General features: G+C 38.6%; 1 pseudogene; it reads left to right on the top strand.

Moving 5' to 3' along the window:
- The first annotated feature begins 1691 nt into the window (after positions 1–1691).
- Positions 1692–19225, top strand: LOC132649943 (protein regulator of cytokinesis 1-like; annotated as a pseudogene).
- Positions 19226–25564: the final 6339 nt, after the last annotated feature.

Genomic DNA, 25564 nt, shown 5'->3' with positions numbered 1-25564 from the left:
AAAATGTTATCATCTTCTGTTTATTTGAGTCTCTAGTGAAAATAGTTGACTTGACTGTTCTCTAGGCAGGTGACTCTGTGACCTCTGCTTTTATAGTGGCTTCATAGAAGCCAGTGAAGATTATGGTTTTCTGCTTTAAGTAACAATTGAGGTGTACTACTCCTCGATTGCTAGTATTTTAAATTCACTCTTGAAATTATTTGAATATAGTTTAGATGAGTAGAATCTAATAATTGTTAGTTAACCATGGTTGCCAGTGTAGAGAAAGGTCAATTTGAATATGTTAAACACTTAGCTCTTGCTTTATACTAAACTGTGGCTGTGCCAAAATGGGAAATGCAGAACTTAGTCAAACACTTGTGCTTGTAATTCTTTTAATATTTTTGTGAGAATCTATATTCTGTAGAAAAAATGAAAAATAAACTATTTGGAGTTAATACTGTTTTGAAAATTGATAGGTTTGGCAAAACTTCTCTAGTTTCCAAAAGCTGCCGCATGAGAAGGGACTTTTATGTTAGGAAAAAGTACTTCTGAAATCAGTATAAATCTAATTTTACTTCTGAGGTTTCTATCAAAATATTTAAACTGCTATTATTTCCTTCATATAGTATGATAGTATGTGAGTTTAATTTTGTCTTGAATGTTGTTTTCATAATGGTACAAGAAATAACACCATTCATTATTGTGTTTTACAGGGCGAAGTTTAATGAAGACTCTGCCCTGTCATTCATGAAACCGTTTGAGCAATGGAATTCAGATTTTCAGAAAATTTGAGAACAACATGATAAACTAATTGTTGGTCTAACAATTATAAATAATCTATTATAAGTAAATCTTTTGTAAGAATAGAGAACCTATGTGTGTGAGATGGGAGAAACAAACCCAGGTTTATTTAGATATTGAAATTTCCAAGAATAAGCGATGTCTTAAAAATTATTTTCTTCTTGTATAGTCTATAATTTTACGAAACTATGAAGCCAAGGAAGGAAGGTCATAACACGTGGGTGGTAAAAGAATAACTTAAATTTAGGCATAATAGTTGCTAAAGAAAAATATTTAATGCAGTCTTTTTAAAATATTTTTTCTGAATTAAAATGGGACTTTTTTCTAATTTTAAAAGTTTAGAGATTAAGCTGTAGATCAGAGTGACAGTGTTTGCTTTGCATATTTGAGGCCCACAACACCACCATCTTTTACCAAACTGTTAATACTGCTTTTCCTTTTGTACTTATAGAATGATTTTCAACAAGAAAATATTTTTCAAAAATCTATATTTATTCATATGCAGAGCCTGAGAACAATTAAATCTGTACATGACCAATTCTTAAAGGTATGCTTTACATGGTAACAATATGCTCTTTAAAATAAAGAACCCATATAAGGTATAATGGGGATTGACTCTTTAAAGATGTCTTCTGTCCTCCTTTCCTCAACTCCACATACTGAACACACATAATAATAAATCAACTTTAAGAAGAAATAATTCCTAGTCATTTATATTAGGATAGTAAAGGCTCTCCCTGGTTTTGTTTATTTAAAGGCCTGTCTGCAAAATTTGAAGTTATGGAGGTTTTGATATTAATGCTGGTTAGTTTTGTTGTGGGTCTGTTGTTTTGTTTTGTTTTATTTTATTTCCAATGGCTCCAAACCTTTACCAACTGTTTTCTCGTTTGTAGGATCTTCTGGATAGGATGATTGCTGAGGAGGAGAGTCTGAGGGAAAGGCTTCTCAAAAGCATATCCATCTTTAAGAAAGAGCTGAATACCCTGTGCAGTGAGTTACAAGTGGAGCTATTTCATGTATATGGTGGTACAGAGTGCTCGGAAGATTGGTTTGGGTCTAAGATACAAGAATAAGTTTTAAGACTGTAAATGGAAAGCTTTTTTTTTTTTTGTAGGGGTAGGGCTTGACATGAAAAATGTGAAAGATAGAGTTACCCTAGTGAAGTGAAGCAGGTAATAGTTTATCAAAAACTTGTTGCTGTATTTCTGTTTTATAGAGTATAATAATGTTTTTAAGTTAACTTTGAGGAAAAGGTAGACATAGATGATATTTAATAGAAAGATAGGAAAATGCTGAAGGATTGGGTTTGTTGGTAAATTCCTTCCCTCACAGGCACGAGAACCTGAATTCAAGCCTCATATCCCTGAAAAGAAGCCAGATATGGTGGCATATGCTTGTAACCTCAGAAATGAGGAGTCAGAAACAGGAGGCTTACTGGCTAGCCAGCCTAGCCAAATCCATAATCTGCTAACCAAGACAGCTTGAGAGAGAGCTTGTCTCAAAAAAAGAAAGAAAGAAAGAAAGAAAGATAAAAAAAATTACAAAAAACAAGTTAGGTGCTAGAGAAAAGGTTCAGCAGTTAAGAGCACTTCCAAAGGTCCTGAGTTCAGTTCTCAGCAACCATGTGGTGGCTCACAACCATCTATAGTGAGATTTGGTGCCATCTTCTGGCCTGCAAGCATATGTGCAGGCAGAACACTGTATATACCATAAGTAAATCTTAAAGAAAAAAAAAAAAACAACAACTGTTCTAAACTCTATTTCCAGGGGGATCCAGCATCCTCTTTTGGCCTCAGTGGGGATCAGGTTCACATGCAGTACACTTAAAGACATGGAGGAGAAAAGCTCATACCCTTATAAATAAATCTTTAAAACAAAAGACAAAGTGGACTATACCTAAAGACCCAAAGTTGATCTCTGTCTTCCATCCATTTGTTCATATTAATGTACATGCTCTCATCCACCCCCAAAGGATAAAGCAGAGTATATAGGAGCCAAGGATACCTAGTGATACAAAGAAATGGTACCAAACAAAACTCAACCTTTGTTCTTTTCATACTCAAAAGCTGCATACCATGCACCAGTCAGAATACTTGCCCTTTAAGAGCTGGGACACAGGGAGCTTTGAAAGTTGATAGTGACAGGTTCTCATGTCTTGTTTGCTGTTAATACCAATCTGGGTCTTTAGATGCAGGAAGTCTAGCAGTCAGACTGCCTTTAAAGGGTAAGGGTAATTCATCACTGGTAGTCAAAAGCATTCAAGCAGTCCGTGTCATTAGAGAAGTTTCTTGAGATTAACACAAATGACATTGATTTACTACAAAAAGTTTCTTTTCAGTCTCTTTTCATTTTTAAATTTTCAACGTGAAATTAGGTACATGAGAATTGGGTGTACACTGGTATATCTGTCTTCCTTAAATATATGGCAGGTTTTTTGCCTTTGTTTTGTTTTGTTTGGAGAGAGATTTTCTGTAAAGTCTTGGCTGTCCTGTACTTGCTTCATAACCAGGCTGGCCAGGATCTCATGGAGATCCACCTGCCTCTGCTGCCTCCGCCTCCGCCTCCGCCTCCGCCTCCGCCAAGTGCTAGAATTACAGGCATGCTCCACCATGCCTGCCTAATATGATAATTTTTAACAATGATAATCGAAACCATATATTTGTAGAATATCCACTAACAATAGGACAGGATCTACTAAATTGATTGTTAGGGTAAAGTGATGTCATAGAATTGTTAGTCTAAGTATTTCAGTTAATAACAATTAGATATACCATCATCTAGCTAGCCAAAGCAAGCTTTCTGGTCCTTGTACACCTCTTACAAAAGTACTCTGGTACTTAAAACAGTCAGGTTCATAGAGCCAGAAGATAGAATAGAATGGAGTGGGTGGGGGCATACTATGAATAGTTTATTATTCATTTACCAAATGAATAGCCTTAGTTTTGCAAGATAAAATGAGTTCTGGAGGTCACTGATAGTGATGATTACACAGCAATATTTACAATTGCTTCTTAACTTAGACATATGTGCTATTAAAACCATCATAAATTTTTTAAAAATTGTACAATTAAGTTACTGAAAATTGTAAGTTACACTCACTTAGTTATTGTACATACGCACAAAACACATTAGTCTAGAGTTCAGCACCTTCATACACAAATGTCCAACGTGTGGATTAATACAAAATTGTAAACTGTTGAGGATGTAGTTTAGTATAGGAGATTTTACCAGCATGCATGATGTTCTAGTTTCAAAGTTTGGTACTGGACAAAATGAAAAGAGAGATCAGGCCAATAAGATGGGTCAATATAAAGCACTTGTCATATAAAAGCTTGATGACCTGAGTTCAGTACCCATAACCCGCATAAGCATGAGAAGAAAGAACTCCACAATGCTGTAGTCCTGTGAGTGTCATGTGCATGTCATGGCAAACAATAGTAACAAAGTTAAAATTTATAACTATTTAGGTTTAAAGAAAGTATGAAGTTCTTAAAACATGAGAGCTTTTTATTGTTAGTGTGGTATGTTTGTTTGGTTGTTTTGGTTTTTTGAGACAGAGTTTCTCTGTATAATAACCCTGGTTGTCCTGGGCTCTGTAGACCTGGCTGGCCTGGAACTGAGATACAACTGCCTCTGCTTCCTGAGAGCTGGGATTACAGGTGTACAGCACCACTGCTTGGGTATATATATATATATATATATATATATATATATATATATATATGTTTTTTAATTTAATGTGGATGTGTGGGTGTGCACATGATATTGGTGTGTGGAGGTCAGAAGACACCTTGCAGAAGTTGCTTATTTCATTTTCCCATGTGGGCTCTGGGGATCAAATTCAGATCTTCAGGCTTGACAGGAAGCCTTTACTCTCTAAGCAATCAGGACAGCCGTGTTCTTAGGTATGAACTATGTATATGTTAGTGTTGTGCCACAGTCAAAAGATTGTACATACATGATTGTTGCTTGGTATGACAGTGCAGGCCTGTAATCTCAGCATGTGGAGACTTGTGACAAGAAGGTACCAAGTTTAAGGCCAGTGAGACTATCGCAAAAAAGGTGTGATATAGTTTATATAATTTGAGTACTGTATTGAAAGTGAAAAACTGTGGTTGTGTTAGTTCTTGAAATACAGATTTTGCTGAGTGCATATTGCTGCTTTTGCCCCATTGTAAAGATGAAAAATCATGAAATCAATTAAGTGAGAGGCCATTGCACTACACACTTAAACAATGGCAAAGATAGTATGTATGATGATAATTTAGGGTCATTTTTACCATAGTAAAAGAAAAATGGAAAAGGAATTTGGGCATGGTGACCCACCCCTGTAACCTTGGCACCTGAAACAAAAGCAGGAGGATCTGGACTCCAAGGTTTTCCTTGCCACATAGTACAGATCAAGAGAAAGAAAAGCTCTGATTGCCTTTTCTTCTGTATGCCCTAGGAGATCTTCAAGTTCAAGACCAGGCTGGCTTTGAACTCAGAAATCCCCCTGCCTCTGTTTTCCAAGTGCTAGAATTAAAGGTGTGTATGCCATGCCTGGCTTAAACTGCCTTGTTTGTAAATAGACAAATTGGTATTCATGTTTTCTCCCAGTGTCCTTCCCAGCCTTCCACCTTAAATAGTCATATGTTATTTCATACAGGAAGAAAGAGAAACAACTGTCTTGCAACTAGAAAAAGATTTTTGTACTCAAGAAGAACTGACACGAAAACAGAAAAAGGAGAGAAAGCAGGAACTTAACCTACTTCAAGAACAAGATCAAGAACTCCTTGAAATACGTTGTATGCCTCCCTGTGATGTAGACAGCACCTCTGTCCCTACCTTAGAAGAGCTGAACCTGTTCCTACAACGTGTCGCAACTTTGAGGGAAACAAAGGTATGCTGCCTGAATTCATCCTACCCTAAAACTTTATTTGGCCTCTAGCTATCTTTAATTTTGTTTTTGTTTTTGTTTTCTAAGGAATCTAGGCACGAACAATTTGTCAAACTTAAGAAACAAATCATATTGTGTATGGGAGAATTAGACACACTCCAAATCCAAGCTTTGAAAGAGATGTAGTGTGTGAAGATGAAAGCGCCTTTTGTTTATCACTGGAGACTATTGCAACACTACAGAAGTTGCTACCGCAGGTAGTATCTGCTCAGATGATTCTGTACCATCTCAGTAGTATTCACCAACTTGGAAAGAACTGACAGCGTTTTATTTAGTGTTAAATAAAGGAATGGTATGAGTTAAGACTGAAGACAACAATATGTAAAATATCTGTTTGTTTGTTTGGTGGGAGGAAGGCACAGTTCAAAGGTCAATTGCAAGGGTCTATACTAGGAGCTGTACACCTTGCTGAGATAAGTCCTTAATGGCACTAGTCCTCACTTATTAGGCTAGGCTTGCCAGACAGTGAGCCTTACAGGTCTTTCACTTCTCGATGCTAAGATACAAGCATGCGCTACTTTTTATGCAGGTTCTGGGATTGAACTCAAGTTTTATTCTTGAATGGCAAGCACTTTACTGGCTAAGCTAACTCCCCAGCTCCTATTTCAGTGGTAAGAATTGAATTTAAACCTTACAGTGTCATAAATCAAATTTTGTATCATTGAGCTCTATCCATAGTCTTGATCTTTTTTTAATTTAGAAAAATAGCTCACCTTTTGTGTGAATAAGAAATACAATATTCTTAGAATATTAAATTGAAATTTCGGTAGAAATAGTATTAGCCATTTTAATTAGCCTAATGTTTAATAATGAAAAATTCAAAATTTGAATCCTAAGTTGGGTATGGCAGCACATGACTTTAAACCTAACACTCAGGAGGCTGGGGAAGTTGAATGTCTGAATCCCAAGCTAGCCAGGGCTACTTAATGAGACCCTGCCTTAAAACAACAACAACAAATCAAGTCAAATTTGAACCCAGTTCTAGGTCTGATGTCCTGTGGCAATAACAATCGTTTATGTTTTGTTTTGTTTTCCGAGACAGGGTTTCTTTCTGTGTAGCCTGTCTCTCCTGGAATCACTCTGTAGACCAGGGTATCCTTGAACTCACAGAGATCAGTCTGTTTCTGCCTCTGCCTCTCGAGTGCTGGGACTAAGGCATGTGCCACCACCATCCAACAGCAATGGTGGTCTTACAGCATATGTTTAGACAGAAAGAAATCTCTTATCCTTTAATGTGAAAGTATGATAGCACACACCTAAACTATAATCCAGTATTCAGGAAGCTGAGTCAAAGTTGAAGCCAGCCTATGCTACATAGAGATGATATGGATATGAATATATATGAATCTCCTAAAAGTGCTTTCTCTTCTCATGGGTTCAGACAGTTTCCTCTGAGGGACTAGAAGGACAGTCTTTGCTCTTTTGATATAACCCCTGCCTTTTCTTTTTTCAGCTGGAAATGAAAAAAAAAAAAAAAAAATCACAAGACGATGCAGAGTGTGAGGCACTCCACTCCGGGCTCAAATCCGAGAGCTCTGGGATAGGTTGCAAATACCTGAAGAAGAGAGAGAACCTGTGGTTGCATTTATGACTGAATCACAAGCCAAAATCTGGAATGACATTAAAAAAGCCAATAGATGCTGGATAAATAGGGCTCTCTGAGCATTTCTGGGTCTAGTCTAATGTCCTTACTAGATACTCTCTTGAACCAGCAAAGACATGTTCTATTTTGGCACATTTTTTGTGGGCATGTTTCTTAGTTTATTGCTCTTATAATGTTGATATAAAGCATGTTGTTGATTTACCTGTATTACTTCATGTTGCAATTTTATTTAAAGACAAACAGGTGAATATAAAAGAATGGCCATATAACCTTTCTCTTTTTTTTTTTTTTTCAGCTACAATTAGAAGTGGCTCAGGTACAAAAACTGAAAATGCAAGACACAAAGCAAGTGATTGAGACAATTCGAGTGGAGCTGGCTCAGTTCTGGGAGCAGGGTTTTTATAGCCAGGAACAGAGGCAGGCATTTGCCCCTTACTATTCTGGTAAGTACAGAGGTCATGATCTTCATGTTGCCACCCTCACAGGCCTTTCATAAGCTCAGATACCAGGAAGTTCTGCATTTCCACTTTGAGCAGATACAGCCAAGCCTTAAAAATATTACCTCACTCAGTTTTTATGCCATGAGAAAAGGGCTGTTAACTAAATCTTAAACAGCTGAATGCAGTTATAACAGGCAAATGCTTTAGCCTTTGTCTGAGCTCAGGGAGTGCCAAGCTATCTTTTCTTAATTTAATATTATATATGTACTTATTAAAATTTATTCAATTTGTATCCCCTCTGCAGCCCCCTCCTCTATCTCCTCCCAGTCCTACCCACCCTCCCACTTCTCCCCTATGCTCTTTCCCTAGTGCCCTGATAGGGGAGGACTTCTTCCCTTCTATCTGATGCTAGCTTATCCAGTCTCATCAAGGCTGGCTGCATCATCTTCCTTTGTGGCCTGGCAAGGCTGCAACCCCTAGGGGGAGGTGATCAAAGAGGCAGACACTGAGTTCATGCCAGAGACAGCCCCTATACCCCTTCTAGGGAAACCACTTAGAAACTGAACAGCCAATGGGCTTCCTTAAACTGCTAGGAAGGTGAAAGTGTCCTAATAAAGTAACAGCTGTTCAGATAGTTTATGGAGCCCACCTAATCTTTTACTGGCTTTGCAAGGCAAAAAAGAAGAGAACGAAAAACAGAAGAAAGAGACAGTATATTTTAGAGAATGTTCTTCATTTTAGTCTATGTTTTTTGTTTGTTTGTTTGTCTTTCTTTTTGAGATGAGACAGCGTTTCTCTGTGTAGCCTTGACTGTCCTGGACCAGGCTTGGTAGCACACACCTATAATCCCAGCACTCAGGGAGGCAGAAGCAGGAGGATCTCTGTGAGCTTGATGCCAGAGCCTGGTCTACAAAGCGAGCCCAAGACAGCCAAGGCTACACAGAGAAACCCTGTCTCAAAAACAAAACAAAAATGATTTATTTTTACTTTATTCCAATGTCATTTTATTATGAGGAAGAAAACTTTTTACAGTATAGGGTTAGTTACTTGGAATACCAAACACAATAGTGGTGGTTCTTACTTTCTAATGTTTCCACCCTTTAATACAGTTCCTCATGTTGTGGTGACCCCCAACCATAAATTTTGTTGATATTTCATAATTGCAATTTTGCTACTGTTTTGAATTGTAATGTAAATATCTGGTGAAAAGGTTGTTCCAGTCCCAAAGGGTCATGACCCATAGGTTGAGAACTGCTGCACTAGAGGAATTTAAAAAAGAAAACCACTAAACTTGGCCAGGCAATAGTGGCACATGCTTTTAATCTCAGCACTCGGGAAGCAGGGGCAGGCAGATCTTTGTGAGATCAAGAACAGCCTGGTCAACAGAGTGAGTTACAGGACAGCCATATCTCTTATACAGAGAAAATAGTAAGATCTGGAGAGGACAGGAGTTCCATAAGGAGAGCAACAGAACCAAAACTCTGAGCACAGGGGTCTTTCCTGAGACTCATACTCCAACCAAGGACCATTCATGGAGAAAACCTAGAACCCCTGCACAGATGTACCCCATGGCGGTTCAGTGTCCAAGTGGGTTCCATAGTAATGGGAAGAGGGACTGCTTCTGACATTATCTAACTGGTCGGTTCTTTGATCACCTCACCCTGATGGGGTAGCAGCCTTACCAGGCCACAGAGGAAGAAAATGCAGCCACTCCTGATAAGATCTGATAGACTAGGATCAGAAGGAAGGAGAGGAAGACCTCCCCTATCAGTGGACATGGGGAAGGGCATGCGTGGAGAAGGGGGAGGGAAGATGGGATTGGGAGGGGAGGAGGGAGGGACTTACGGGGGATACAAAGTGAACAAAGTGTAATTAATAAAAAAATAAACTAAAAAGTATTAAAAAAAAAAAAAAGAAAAGAAACCCTGCAGACTATCAAAGCAGATGCTGAGACTTATGGCCAACTGTTGGGCAGAGTGCATGGAATCTTATGAAAGAAGAGGGAAATAGTAAGATCTGGAGAGGACAGGAACTCCACAAGGAAAGCAACAGAACCAGGAAATTTGAACACAGGGGTCTTTCCAGAGAATCATACTCCAACCAAGTACCAGGCATGGTACTTGGATAACCTAGAACCCCTGCACAGATATAGCCCAATGCAGTTCAGTATCCAAGTGGGTTCCATAGTAATGGGAAGAGGGACTGCCTCTGACATAAACTGATTGGCCTGCTCTTTGATCACCTCCCCCTGAGGGGGGAGCAGTGTTACCAGGCCACAGAAGATGACAATGCAGCCACTCCTGATGAGATTTGATAGACTAAGCTCAGAAAAAAGGAGAGGGGAACCTCCCCTCTCAGTGGACTTGGGGAGAAGCATGTGTGAAGAAGAGAGAGGGAAGGTGGGATTAGGAGGAGAAGAGGGAGGGGTTTATGGGGGGATACAAAGTGAATAAAGCGTAATTTAAAAAATAAATAAAAATTAGAAAAAAAGCAAAAAAAAAAAAAAGGAAAAAGAAAAACTGCTACTAAGTTTGTAAGCTTGTAGCAGAGAACTATACAGAAACCTGCTCCATCTTCATGACACCGAGATTTTTTTAATGGCACACAAAGCTTTATAAATTTGCTTTTAAATAATAAAAATATTACTAATCCTCTAAAGTTTGTAAATACAATCTGCATTTTTGTATAATCTTGTATCCTTCCTTACCACAATTATTTTACAAGTTGTATAAATTGATATTAAAAGTTTCTTTTATATTAGTTACAGTTTATTTACTTTGTATCCCAGTTGTAGGCCCCTTCCTCATTCCTTCCCAATCCCACCCTCCCTCCCTCATCTTCTCCCTATCCGTGTCTAAGTCCACTGATAGGGGAGGTCCTCCTCCCCTTCCATCTGACCCTAGCTTATCAGGTCTCTAAAAGACTGGCTGCAATGTCCTCCTCTGTGGCCTGGCAAGGCTGTTCCTCCCTCGGGGGTAGGGGGAGGTCAAAGAGCCAGCCATTGAGTTCATTTCAGAGACAGTCCCTGTTCCCCTTACTAGGGAATCCTCTTGGATACTGAGCTGCCATGAGCTACATCTGAGCAGGGGTTCTAGGTTATATCCATGCATGGCATGACACCGAGATTATACAGTTAAGAAATTACTATGACGTTCACAAGGAACTGTATGAAGGTGTCCAGAAATGGGAAGATAACTGGAAACTTTTCCTAGAGTTTGAGAGACCTGCCTTGTATTATCTGGTTTTCTCTAGAGTGAATTGAGCACCATGAAAGCATGCCAGGTAAGGTAACCCATACCTGTAATCCCAGCACTTCAGAAGCTGAAGGATTGTCATGAGTTCTAGCCTGGCCTCTGCTTAAAGTGAAAGCAAAAAGCATTAAACAAATAGAGAAGTCAGACTTTGAAGTGAGAAAAACTGAAGCTTACAGCTAGTCCTCTGGTAATCCTTACTTTTGGTTGAAAGGAAAGAGAAGTCATGAACAGGTATGAAGCAGACTCCCTGGTTGACATACCCACATTTAAGAGGGAATAAGAGATCAGTGCCTCCTGCAGTTATCTTTTACAGGCTGTATCTGTCAGACATTATTTCAAAAATGTTACTAGTTACCTGGCCCTAGTTTTGAGTAGTACACCTAATTTAATGTTATGTACTCATTACTTACATATGGCAGGTGTGTGTGTGTGTGTGTGTGTGTGTGTGTGTTACTGAAAATTGAGTGTGTGTGTTGCTGAGAATTAAACCCAGGATCTTATGCATGTTCTGCCATTCAGCTACATCCAACCCTAACCTCTTGTATTTTCTAGAAATGCTGGTGATTTCACACATGAGCTAAGTGGGCTGAAGTTAACAAGGAAGTAAAGGCGCTACACTATTTTTTTAAAAAACAAGATCTCACTGAGCAATGGTTGCATAGGCCTTTAATCCCAGCATTTAGGAGGCAGAGGCAGGCAGATCTCTGAGTTTCAGGCCAGCCAGGGCTACACAGAAGAAACTCTATCTCAAAAGCAAAAATAAAAACAAAACAAACGAAAAAAAAAAAAAAAACAAACAAGGTCTCACTCTGTAGCTCCAGCTGGCACTCACAGAGATCTGCCTGCCTCTGCCCACTGAGTACTGGGGATAGAAGCTTGTGATAACAAGCCTAGCTTATAACATCCCAACAAAGAGAGCTCATTACTCTTATTGTGTATGGGTGTATGCTTTGTGAGGCACAGGCTGACCTGGAATTCACTCTGTAGACCAGGCTGGCCTTGAACTCAGAAATCCACCTGCCTCTGCCTCCCAATTGCCAGGATTAAAGGCATAATCCACCACCACCAGGTTGACTTTCTCTTTTTACATAGTGTAGGTAGTGGGTCCTGGAAAGTTGCTCATGTTCCTATAAATAACCTTTCACTTGGCTGGACAGTGGTGGTGCACATCTTTAATTACAGCACTTGGGATGCAGAGGCAGGTGGGTCTCTGACTTAGAAGCCAGCCTTGTCTACAGAGAGATTGAGTTCCAGGACAGCAAGGGCTGCAAAGGGAAACCCTGTCTCTAAAACCAAACAAAAAACACTTCTCCCATGACTTGTAAGCAATCTTTTTTTTTCCTTTGAGACATGTTTTCTCTGTGTAGCCTTGGCTGTCCTGGACTCAATTTGTAGAGTAGGATAGCTTCCCTGAGTGCTGGGATTTTAGGCATGTACCACTGCACCCAGCAGCAACCATTTTTAAAAAGTCATTGGCCCACAAGTCTCCAAAAAACTATAAGTAGAACAGCAATAGTTGACAAGAGGAAGAAAATCAGTAGGAAGGCAATAATAGAATAATAGGAGGGTGAATATTAATAAAATATATCACATATATTCATAAGATTGTAAAACTTTTGTAATAATTAATTTTTGCTGATAAGTTTTTTAATGGAAATGCTAGTTTCCCTAAACCCTAGTGGATGACCTTATATACAGCAGAGAATGGCCATGGAATAGAAAATTACTGTTTCTCACTTTTGAGTAGACAGTAATACAAAACTTGTAAACGCGTGTTAAAGTTATCTGATGAGGAGTCTTAGCAGAAATAATTGGTGTCTGTAATAGGTTTCTGATTTTGATGTTTCATGTGGTATATGTATGTATTCATTTGTGTGGATGCACATGTGTACATGTGCAAGCAGGAGATTAATACCAGGTATGTTAATGCTTCTCCAACCTTTTTTCTTTTTTCTTTTCTTTTTCTTTTGGTTTTTGAGACAGGGTTTATCTGTGTAGCCCTGGCTGTCTTGAACTCACTTTGTAGACCAGGCATCCATTGAACTCACAGCTATGTGCCCAACTCTGCCTCCCAGAGTGCTGGGATTAAAGGCATGTGCCACCATGCCTGGATCTACCTTCTTAATTTTGAAACAAGGTTTCTGTCTGCCCTGGAACTCTGTGTAGGCTAGGCTGGCCTCAAACTCACAGAAAACTTCCTGCCTCTGCCTCCTGAGTGCTGTCTTCCATCTTATTTCTTGAAATCTCTCACTGAACTTGGAGCTCAGAAATTAGAACTGGCTGGCCATCAAACCTCAGGATCCATCCTGTTGTCCAACAACCCCAACCCCTGAGCGTGGGGTTACAGGATGTGCTGCCACATGCAGCTCTTACATGGCAGGCACTTTACTGTGTTATCTCCACATTCCTCAAGGTTTTACTCTAATAAGTGTATTTTTCACAGAGAGAAGCTTCAGGTCCAAGGTGGTTTACAAACAGAGGGGGAAATCTTCCAAAAGAAGAAAAAGAATTTGCAAAGCTCCAGAAAATACTCCCTAAGGTAACTTTGGTTATAAGATACCTTATTCTTTGTCTTTTCTAAACATAGAAAGGACAGCATGAGCATGTATTGGACCTTTATTGTAGCAACTGGTTATGAGAGTATGTGAGTTTACTAGGGCTGCCACAACTAAGTACCGTAGATTAGTTGACTTTGAACACCAGAAATTTACCTGTTTAATGAGCTCAAGGTGTCTTTGATAGGATTGGGTCTTTTCTGAGTCTGTGCTTGACTTAGACATGGCTATCTTCTGTTCCTGTGTCTTCATGTGGTCTTTCTCTGGGTCTCGGTCCTAATTACTACCAATCCTATGGATTAAGGCCCACTCTAATGGCCTTGTTTGAATCCACTTACCATCTTAAAGCTGTCTCCAGATAATAACCATGAGGCATCCATATTGTCAAGACTTCAGTGACCACTACAGGAAAACAGTCATGCCTTTGCATGGGCAAACTTACAAAAAGTTCTGTGCATTTTATTATTGTCTTCTATTTTGTAATAGTATTGAATACCTTTCATAGACTTTTGCCAGATACTAGTCCACAGTTTTTAATTTATTCATACCATTGTCCAGTATCCCTATAGTTTATATTATTTCCATGTGTAACTGAGGTATTAAGAAGTTTAACTTATCCACCTTTAGGGATGGTTAAGATGTTGATTCCATATAGACACCCTGGTAGTGTGGTACCATAATTCTGTTTATAAATCATCCTGTCTGGTGGTGGTGGTGCATGCCTTTCATCCCAACACTCAGGAGACAGAGGCAGGTGTATCTCTGTTAGTTCCAGGCCAGCTTCTTCTACAGAGTGACCTTCCAGAACAGCCAAGGCTACACAGAGAAAAACTGTCTCAAAACTCACCCTCTCCCCCCAAAAAATCACCCTGTCTAGATAATGTTGGTTTCCCAGTGCTGTTTCCAACTTTAGTCATCAAAACCTCCATTTTTAGACTGGGTTTTGCCTTTTTCCCTCTTTAGTGTGTGTCTAAATGAACCCTCTATGATTTTCTTTTGATCCAACCTATATCCATGTGGGTACAGCTATCAGAAGCTATCTGGGAAGGAGTCTTTCTTTAGGATAATTATTTCATTTGAGATAAACACCAAAGATTTGAAGTATTTATAACACATCCTTTTTTATTTTTGTTTTCAGGCCAGCTGGAGGTGGAGTTGCAAGCACTGATTGAAAAGTGAGAATAAGACAGTCAATAGAATTTGTTGTGAATGGGCAAAAATTCATGGAATATTTTACAGAACAATGGAAATTATGTCGGATGGAGAAAAAAAGAGCCAAACAGGAAAAGGTAAGCTGTGCACATGAATTAGGAAAAAAAGGATTGCAATTAGAGCGGTCCTGCATCTCTGTCGAAAATCAGGGTTTATTGAAGAATCGGTAGATTGTAGCAGCTCCATCTACCCCAGGTCTCAGAGATTTTTATCTGGTTTTTGGGCCTGCTGTATTACTGGGTCTATCATTGTTTCCCACGGTAACTGAAGAACAAGATACAGAGACCGAGATGTTATTTGGCAGTGCTACCCTGGCACCTAGCAAGAGACCAGGATTTACTCCCAAAGTCTGGCAAAGTATGCAAGCTAACTATATTCATGCTGCTGCTTTTCACAAGGAACCAGGAAAGCTAGAGAGAATTCTTTGCTTTTTATTGCCCTCTGTCCTGATAAGAAGGCGAAAAGATTTCTGTCTTCCTAGGCTGAGTCCCTTTGAGAGCAAATGGGAAAATACTTTAATGCTAGATAACAGCTTCTAGTGAGAATCAAAGTGTAGCCAACTCTGTGCCATTTATCAACACCTTACATTAAACTCCTAGGGGCTAATAATTGCCACAGCATTCTATGGTAAGGTTCATCCTGTAACTCTAACAGATGGCCACAGTACTAGCTGAACGACACCTTCCATGCTTTTAATAAATGATTTGAGAATGCTGGCTGAGCTATAGGTATGAACCACCACACCCAGCTTGTTGAAGATTTTTAAAAATTAAGTAGAGTGTTTGGAAGGCTCTGGTTCAATCCATAGAATTAAAAAGTTTACAACTTTATTTAGTATAATAAGCATGTATTATGTAAAATGTATAGTTTTAATAAACTTTGACAAACATACACAACTTAAAACTATCACTATGAGGAAGACAATGGACATATCTATGGCTCTAAAAGGTTCCTAGTGGCAGTTTGCTAGGGTCTGAGGTAAAAGGAGGAGAATACAATCAGTTATTTACTGTCACAATAAATTTGTATAGTCTAATAGACTTTTATACATTTTAAACAAATAGACTCATGAAGTATATTTTGTAGAATTTCTTTAATTTGGCAGGTTTTTTGAGATTTATCTGCATTGTAGCATATATTAATAAATCATTCCTCTTTATTGAGAGGTATTTTATTTAATGCATATGTAATAATCTGCTTGTCCAGTCACCTGTCAGGGGATATTTATTTCTAAAAACTGCCATAAACATGTGTAAGTCTTCATATGCATTTACGTTTATGTTTCTCTTGGGTCAACTGGTACACATCTTGTGCCATAAGTAGGTATACATGTGTATAGCTCCATCAGATTGGTATAACAAGGCTTTGAAGCAGTCCTTAAATTTCCTTCAAGCTGTGCAGTATTTTGCACAGCCAACTTTACTGTGGAAGCTCATTTCCTGGACACTTCATGCTCACTTCTCTGCAGGGTAGGGCTGGGTTGTTGGAAAGGTTGATGTTGTTAACCTCACATCAGTAACGTCTCTGTTCCTAGATGAACAAACACTACCTCCACATCCCGTGCTACACCCAGTAACAGCACTGGGCCTGTCTTTGGAATGGTGGACCGCTCACCTGTGTCTCGACTACCTCCTTCTGGCAGCAAGGTCAGTATATTGTGTACAAACACATCCCTATCTGTTACCTATTTTCCCAGAGGTCCTCCTCGGTCTAGTTTCTAAAATCACGGTTTGGTGATCATTGAGATTCTGAGAATTAGGCCAGAGCAAGATAATCATTAGACCAGGGCTTTTGAAACTTTCCTTGCATGATCTCTTTCTACATAAGGAATAACCCTGGTTATATAAATATGTATGAAGCATAGGTACACACCTGGCAACATGAGATCATGCTTTAGATGCAAACAAACAAGAGATACACAAATAACAAATTTATTTTAAGCTGGATTTGATGGTGTATACTTATAATGCTCCTACTTGGGAGGCAGAGGCAGGGGACTCACTGACAATGTAAAGCCCTGGTGCATGCACATGTGAGTGCTCACACACACACACACACACACACACACACAGGGGAAACTGCACCTGTTTTTTTTGTTTGTTTGTTTGGAGACAGGGTCTCACTATAGAGCTCTGGCTGTCACTATAGAGGTGATCTCAGAGATCACCTGCTTCTGTTGGGATTAAAGGTGTCCATTGTGCCAACTGCACCATCTTTTAAGCCAGAATTGTAGGATTATAGACATATGAGTGATATAAATGTAGGCTTGGGTTTCATGTGTGTGAGTGCATTCATTCTAAGGTGAGAGATAACATGGGTATCTTTCTTCTGTGCAGTCAGTAGTCACTTCTATGTGTTCTGGAAAGAAAACACTGAAAGCTGCCCGGCTTAGGGACAACAAGGAGAATATGGAGCTCAATGACAGCATCCTGAGTAGTGGGCATTATGACTCGACACCCACCCCTGCCCCTCCAGCACAACTGAAGCATTAAGTCTGTTGCCTGCACGTAGTCAAAGTTTTTGGTAATTTGTTTTTTCAGATATCTACCAGTCTCTGGGGAGTACAGAGTTGACAGAGCGGGTATCTTCCCAAGGGCAACGGGGATATTCATTCAGGACAGTGACCTGAAGGCTGAGAATCCCTTTCCTGCCTTGATCATGTGGGTGGCATAAAGGTGTGTACAGGAAGTTGATGTCAACAACTACACATTTGACTTGGATCCTTCTGCTTAAGCTGTACCATTCCCTGATTGCAGGAGGTAACCTGTTAATGACTGCCCTGGTGCTCTCTTGATGGAGTTCTTGGTAATTGTCTTAATTCTTTGTTCTTAGAAGGACCCATCCCTCTCTGACAGCTCCACATTTGGCCTTCAGGTCTGTATGTGAACCACTGCTTATCCCCTTTCCAAATTGGTCTGTTATGTGCTGCCTTCATTCCCATCTGGGCACAAAACTACACTAACCCATAAAAATAAAGGAAGCAATAATTTCTGTTATGGGCTTCAAAAATAAGTATCTGGTGTCTGTTTCCAGGAGACTGACGTGCTGGCTAGCAAGAAAAACATGTTCAGACTTGACTTGGATTCTCAGCGCCACCTAAGATTATGCAAAGATTTTTTTCCTTACCTACTTAAAAAAAAAGAAATTAAAAAAAAATACCTGGCCCCCATCACATCCCCATTTGTAATACCAGAGGCCTAGAATGTGCTAGAAAGAGTTAACAGCCACGTCAAATGGAGATGGGAAACCCTACTGTGTGCTGCTTTTACTGAGGCTCTTGGCTTGTGAGATTATTTCCTGGAGCACATACCTTACTAACCCTCAGCGTGAATCATCCTGTCAGTCTACATAGGCTGGCCTATGCTTATTTCCTCCACTCTACTTATTTTTATCAGACTGAGTTGCTACTATGTGTGTGAAGACTGAGAGTGTCTTTTCACAGTGGTATTTACTTTCAATTATCCTGCTCTGAATTTGCTGACACTTAACTACAATGCCTTTTCTTAACCATCTGTCTTCTCTTCTCTCAATATCTTACCAGTGAGAGGTAAAGGCTGCCCCTTCCCTTGTAAGGGGACACCAAGTCAAATCTTGAGCTTGCTCTTCTTTTGTTAACATAGGGAAGGAGACTGGGACATGAGAGCATGGCCAGTTTGGAATCTGGAAAATTTTATGTTCTGGTCATATTTCTAATAGGAGAAATGGGTGTGCGTAGCTCTAGTTGGCCGATTGCTAAAAAAACAGATCTAGTTTTCCCCTTTTTGCTTGCTCAGCCTAAGCCCATTTTCTGTTTGAGGCACATCCATCTGTCTCTGACTAAGCTTGGAGGTTTTCTTCTGACACCAGCAGCTATGGTTAACAGAGTCTGTGGGGCAGCACCAAAGCCACTCCCTCAACTGACTGTTACAAATACCTGTCTTCCTCCATGACCCTTCATGCATGCTTAATCTTTTTGCCTTTTCACCATGTACTCCAGCATGAAAGCAAATCACCAGCAGGTTACAAAGTCCTCGTCCCCAGGAATTAGTAGATAAGTCGTCTGTCCCTTGTTTTAGGATCAAGAAACCAAAGCTTTAGCATGTGTAAGGCCCTGGGAAAAGAGGAAAAAAATGAAAAAGCATGTTGCTCTCTTGCTAAAACAACTACAGGAGTACTTTTGTGAAATATAAAGGGTTTCTCTTGGTGACATTTTAAGCTTAGACTGGTTGAGGATAGGAACAGGGCATAAATGCATGTGTGCTAGGCTTGTGCTAACAGAATGGTGCTAGAGTTTCTCAGTTTGTTCCTAACACAGCTGTGCTTGTAGCTCATAGGGAAACTGCCCTGGAAGCTTCATGCTACCCTTAGCCACATTTATAGGTGGAGGGGTACAAAGTAGTACTGTCACTAATGTTGTTTAGTCTTCAACAGTGAGAACTTTCAAAGGCTTCCAGATCTGATGCTACTTCTTGAATCCTCAATTCAACCAACATCCAGTTCTGAGAATCCTTGACCAGTTAGTCAACTATAGCTTCCTGTGCCTACACTGGACTGACTGACTTATACAAGCGGTGGCTTTATAGTTTTTCATCAGCTTAGATATATCTGAAGCAACCTTGGGCAGGTCTGTTACCATGGGCCTAACTTAGACAGGAGTGCAACAGATGAAAAGCCCTCATTGGTGTAATGACTCCATAGAGATATGTTTTTCATTCAAGAGACAGAAATCTAGTTATGACAGTTAAGGAGCAATTTTGACATCTGGTACCTAAATTTGTTTTCTCTACCCCATAAGTCTACTTAAGGAACGATCAAGGGTTTGTTTTATTTCTCTTCTATATTGGAAAATGAGAAAATGGTTATGCTCAGCTTTGGGGTATGAGACAGGAAATAATTGTGGCTTATAGACTTGGAATTAGCAATCATCTTTAAAATCTATATATTTTGTTTAGGGTCATTCAGTTAATGCTTTAGCTATGGTAGCTTTAATCTTACCCAAGGTCCCGTGCTCTGCACTCTCCCAATGAGGATTTCTAGTGTTTTAGCATTTTAGATGGCTTGACCTGCTGCCAAAAAGTGGCAAAAACAAACTAGTTTCTATAGAGAGTGCATCTCTTTGAGTTATGTGTGTATGAACATTACATTCTTCATTCTCCCATCCCAGTGCAGGGATTAGTTCTATTCCCTGTAGTTCACAACTAGATGAGAAGGGTATCTAGGTAAGTTGGGCCATTTTGTCATGGACTCAGCAACTTTGCACATCCACAAGGAAGTTACTCCTGTAATCACATCCACAATGAGACGCTCTTTACCTACCTAGTCCATCACTACCTTTCCCAAAGCCCTGTTATTTATTCTTTCTCTGCCAGTTCTGTCAACACATTAATTGGTTGTCTTTTTACTTACATATATATATTCTATTTTTAAATATATTAAAATAAAATGTATATATTTATCTTTCAAACACTATGTTTTCTTATTTTTCTCCAAATCAATGTTTGGTTAAACTCAGTAAAAGGCTTAAAAGTAAAAGAAAATAGAAGAAAATTGTAAAGAGTCTAGTCTCAGAATAGTTTGGGTTTACTCTTTATTCTCATTTGGGTAATACCTCTTTATTTACATATTTCCATGTTTTGGTATTTTCTTATTTTGCAGCTATTTAAATGTTCTGGGCTAGGGCATAGCTCTGCTATTGATGCTGTCTGGCACATGGAAGGGTCCAGGGTTCAAGTCCCTGTTCGGGCGCCACCTGCCACGGACCAGCCCAGTCGGGCTCCTGTCGTCCGCGGAAGAACAAGGCTTTAGACAGGAAAATCAAAAATGATTCAGCCCTATGTTATACCATCCTTGCCATTTTCATTATGGGGCAGAGATATGATACAAAAGATAAATGTAAAATTGGTTACCTCAGATAATTTAAACAATCAACATTTTTCATAGGGGCCACTGAGAGCTCACTTTATGCAGATAAAATTGATTGAAAGTCAAAAGAGCCTGTATGGCTCAATCAGTGGCCCCTAACAGAAGAAAAAATACAGGCTATAGAACAATTGGTAAAAAAAACAACTAGATAAAGGACATATAAAAGAGAGCAATAGTCCTTGGAATACTCCAATATTTGTTATTAAAAAAAAATCAGAAAAATGGAGACTTTTACAAGACCTTAGAGCTGTTAATGCTACAATGATTGATATGGGGGCATTACAACCTGGCCTCCCGTCTCCTGTAGCAGTCCCTAAGGGATGGGAGATAATAGTAATAGATTTACAGGATTGTTTTTTCACAATTAAGTTACATCCAAAAGATTGTAAAAGTTTTGCTTTTAGTGTTCCATCAGTAAATTTAAAACGTCCATATAGGAGGTATCACTGGAAAGTTTTACCTCAAGGGATGAAAAATAGTCCAACTTTATGTCAAAAGTTTGTAGATAAAGCTTTAAAAAAAGTCAGAGAAAAATATAAAGATGCATATATCATTCATTAGATGGATGATATATTGTTGGCCCATTTCTCCAGGGAAGTTATACAAGAGCTTCTCGCTTATATTATTGAGCAACTTACTAAATTTGGTTTAATTATAGCTCCAGATAAGGTTCAAAAGAATAGGCCATTAAGTTATTTGGGTCAATTAATTTATGATGATTATATAAGTTCTCAAAAGGTATCTATCAGGCTGGATAAGTTACAAACATTAAATGACTTCCAAAAATTATTAGGCAATATTAATTGGGTTAGGCCTTATTTAAAATTGACCACAGGAGAACTGAGTCCTTTGTTTCAGTTGTTACCGGGGGACTCCAATCCAAAGTCTCCCAGGAATTTGACTCCTGAGGCTATTAAAGCCTTGGCTTTGGTGGAAGAACAATTAAATAAAGCAAAGGTTAAATAGATAGCTTATAATCAAAAATGGGATTTAATTATTTTCAAAACACCATATACTCCTACAGGATGTTTATGGCAAAATGGAATTTTAGAATGGGTGCATTTACCCCATACTCAAGCAAAAATGCTTGCTTCCTATCGATATATGTGTTCCTTAATTATAAGCAAAGGAAGGATGAGATCAAAAGAATTATTTGGAAAAGAAATGCATAATATAATTGTTCCATATAATAAAAAACAAACAGATATATTATTAATAGAAGATAAAGACTGGGGAATAGCGTTGCAGGGCTATTCAGGACAAATTAAATATCATTACCCCCGACATCCCTTAATAGAATTTTTTAAAGAAACAGAGGTAATTTTTCCAAGAAACTGTTCTTTACAGCCTATAGATTGCGCTCTTTGCATTTTCACAGATGGTTCCTCTAACGGAAGGTTTGCAGTTTATGTCCCAGGCAGAGAACCGCTAGTAAGACAAGATGTACAGACTTCTGCTCAAAAGGCAGAGATTAAAGCGGTTATTTTGGCTTTTCAAACCTTCTCAGAAAAATTTAATCTTTATACAGATTCAAGATACGTAGCTAGCCTTTCTCCCGTAATAGAAACTGCTCTTTTGTCGGGGCATTCTCAAATTATTCATTTGCTTCAGGATTTACAAATTTTAATTAAAAATAGGACAGAAAAATTTTTTATAGGCCACATTAGAGGGCACTCAAAATTACCTGGTCCATTAAGTCAAGGAAACTATATGGCAGATGCCTTAACAAGAGGAATAGTAATGAATATATTAGAAGCTCAAGAAAGCCATGCTTTACATCATCAAAATGCATTAGCCCTTAAAAGGCTATTTCATATTACAAGAGAACAGGCAAGACAAATTGTAAAAAATTGTGGTGATTGTCCTCAGGTGTACCATCCATTAAAAATGGGGGTTAATCCTAGAGGACTTAAAGTTCTATCATTATGGCAGATGGATGTTACTCATGTTCCAGAGTTTGGAAAATTAGCATATGTCCACGTTACTGTGGACACATATTCTCATATGATATTTGCCTCAGCAAGAACAGGAGAGGCAGTTAAGGACGTCATTCAACATCTAATCCAATGCTTTACAACTATGGGATGTCCAAAAAGAATAAAAACTGATAATGCTCCAACATATACATCAAAAGCCCTTGCAGTATTCTTACAGAGCTGGAACATAGAACATGTGACAGGTATATCATATAATCCCCGAGAACAGGCAATTATTGAAAGAACACATCAAACATTAAAAAATCAAATTATCAGACTTAAACAAGCTCACACTTATTTCTCACCTGGTCATTTGCTGAGCCATTCATTGTTTGTATTAAACCATTTAAATACTGATGAGCAGGGCAATACTCCTGCTATGAAACATTGGTCTGGACTTAAAAATGAACAACTTCCACAAGTATATTGGAAGGATTTGTTATCCGGATCCTGGAAGGGACCGGATGCTCTAATTTCCTCTGGAAGGGGATATGCATGTGTGTTTCCACAGGATGCCGACTCCCCCATCTGGATCCCAGATAGACTCATCCAGCCGGCTAATATCGAGACGGCAACAAAAAAGACAAAAGCAAAAAAGGAAAAAAATGGAAGCGAAGCTACAGAAGCTCTCGTTGATGCCCAAGAAAATGACAACATGGACACAACTAAAACACCTGATGAGAGAAGCAGAGGAATTGGTAAAGGCTCAACAAAAGCCTAAAACCCCTGAATTTATATTTCTGGCTGTATTGTCATTACTCATGTGTCAAAATGCTGTTGTGCATAGTAAAAGTTATTGGGCTTATGTACCAAAACCACTCCTTATACACCCTGTGGGTTGGATGGATCCAGATTATGTAAAAGTACTAACTAATGATACTAAACTTCTTGGAGGTTTCTAGGATTATGAGGGAAAAATAAATAGCTCAGCTTATTTAAATTTTGAGGGCAGAACTGATTCGCTCCCCATTTACATTGCCCTAAAAGGATCTCCACCATATGGTTGTCTGCCTATAAATTATCAAACTTTTCTTACAGATGTTCCTGATTTGACAGTTAAAGGCAAAAAAAAAATGATAAAAGATTAATGTGGGAGCTTCAAATTTCTACTTAGGGGTACCTTAATTATAATGTTACTTTTAAAAAGGCTCCTTTTATGCCTCTCCCTCTTTGTGCAGAGAAATTTAGAGATAAAGATCAATTTTGGGAAAGTAGCCTTACAGGTGCCCCTAAATGGTTAGAATGTGGCTTCCCTCAGGCTACAGCAAAATATGTGCCTATAGGGACCCATATGGAGGTTTGAGATTTTTCAATTGTTTCAGGTAATTATGATTATACTAAATATTTAAAGAATAATTCAGATAAGTTCAATGGATATATCCCTCCAGGATTGGGACAAAAAGTACAAAGATGGTTTTCACCTGGTTATGTGAAACCTATTTGGGTCTCTAGAGATCCTAAGATCAATGCTACAGTTTCACATCATGAGTTGTTTAGATTGGCAGCTAGTGCCAATATGATTTTACAAAAAAGGCCTAAAAGGAAAAATTCTGTGCCTTTGGCAACCAGGGCATGTGTTGCTTATCCTTTTGCTCTTCTTATGGGATATACTTCTCAAATTAATATAATTCATGTTAGAAATTCTTATAAAATTCATTGTATAGCTTGCAGGGTTACTAATTGTATTGATTCTAGTTTGGATAAGAATATTGCTGTTATGATTTTAGTTAAGAGACCTGCTTATGTTATGCTTCCTGTTGATTTACAGGAAGAAGAATGGTATGAGAATACTGCTTTAAAGACTTTAGAAAAGCTAAGTGAATTGATTAGGCCTAAGAGATTTGTTGCAGCACTTATATTAGGGATTTCAGCATTAATTGCAATTTTGACCACCTTTGCTATTGCTACTACAGCCTTAGTTCAAGAGATACATACAGCAAATTTTATTAATGAGATGAATAAAAATATTTCTTTAGCCCTTTTAGAACAATTTATTATAGATAAAAAGTTAGAATCCAAGATAAATGCGCTGGAGGAAGCAGTTTTAGCCTTGGGACAAGATATGGTTAATATTAGGACGAGGATGGAAACTCGATGCCATGCTGCCTTCTCATATATTTGTGTTACACCTTTACCATACAATGCTTCTGACCAATGGGAAAAGGTAAAAAATCATTTACAAGGAGTTTAAAAAGATACGAATATTACTTATGATTTAGATAGTTTGCAAAAGAATATAGCAGCTATTAGCAAGGCTCATTTGGATGAAGCAAGTTTGAGTTCCTTAGCTTCTGATTTAGAGTCAGGAATTAGAAATTTAAATCCTTTAAATTGGATTCATTATTTAGTGATGATAGGAGCCCTGATTTTATTATTTTTATTGGTTGTGCTCCTGTTTCCTTGTCTTTTTAAATTACTGCTCCACTCCATCCGCACTGTAGAGCGAGATTTGTTTGAATTGCGTCTTAAAAACAAGAAAGGGGGAGATGCCACACCCATGCCAGTTTCGCCATAATAGCATAAGCTACAGGGCGGGGGATATGATTTCCCCGGAAATAATGCCCCCTGGAAGGTCCCTGGCAAACTCATCCCACTTGGAAAAGAGACGTGTTCTGAGATTTCTACGCTTCTTCAGTTGTGGCTCTGGGGCTGGAATAATGAATTCTTTGATTTTTCCCTGTGATACCTGAAACAGCACAACTAACTTTATAAAGAAATTTATTATTAGTAGATTGTTAAAGGCTTTAATAAAAATAAGTTTAAGGAAAGTAATGAATTAGATTTAGTATTAATAGGCATTAAGAATAGTAAAATAATAATAGGCTTCTTCTTAAGAAATAATAGCATGAGAAGTGCAGCTGGCGGGAGTTTCCCCCTCCCTTCAGTGCCTTGTTTCTAGAG

The sequence above is a fragment of the Meriones unguiculatus genome, chromosome X (genome assembly GCF_030254825.1).
Source record: "Meriones unguiculatus strain TT.TT164.6M chromosome X, Bangor_MerUng_6.1, whole genome shotgun sequence".
NCBI classification, from domain to species: domain Eukaryota; kingdom Metazoa; phylum Chordata; class Mammalia; order Rodentia; family Muridae; genus Meriones; species Meriones unguiculatus.
The sequence above is the reverse complement of the archived record's forward strand: the minus strand, read 5'-3'. Positions and strand labels throughout refer to the sequence as shown.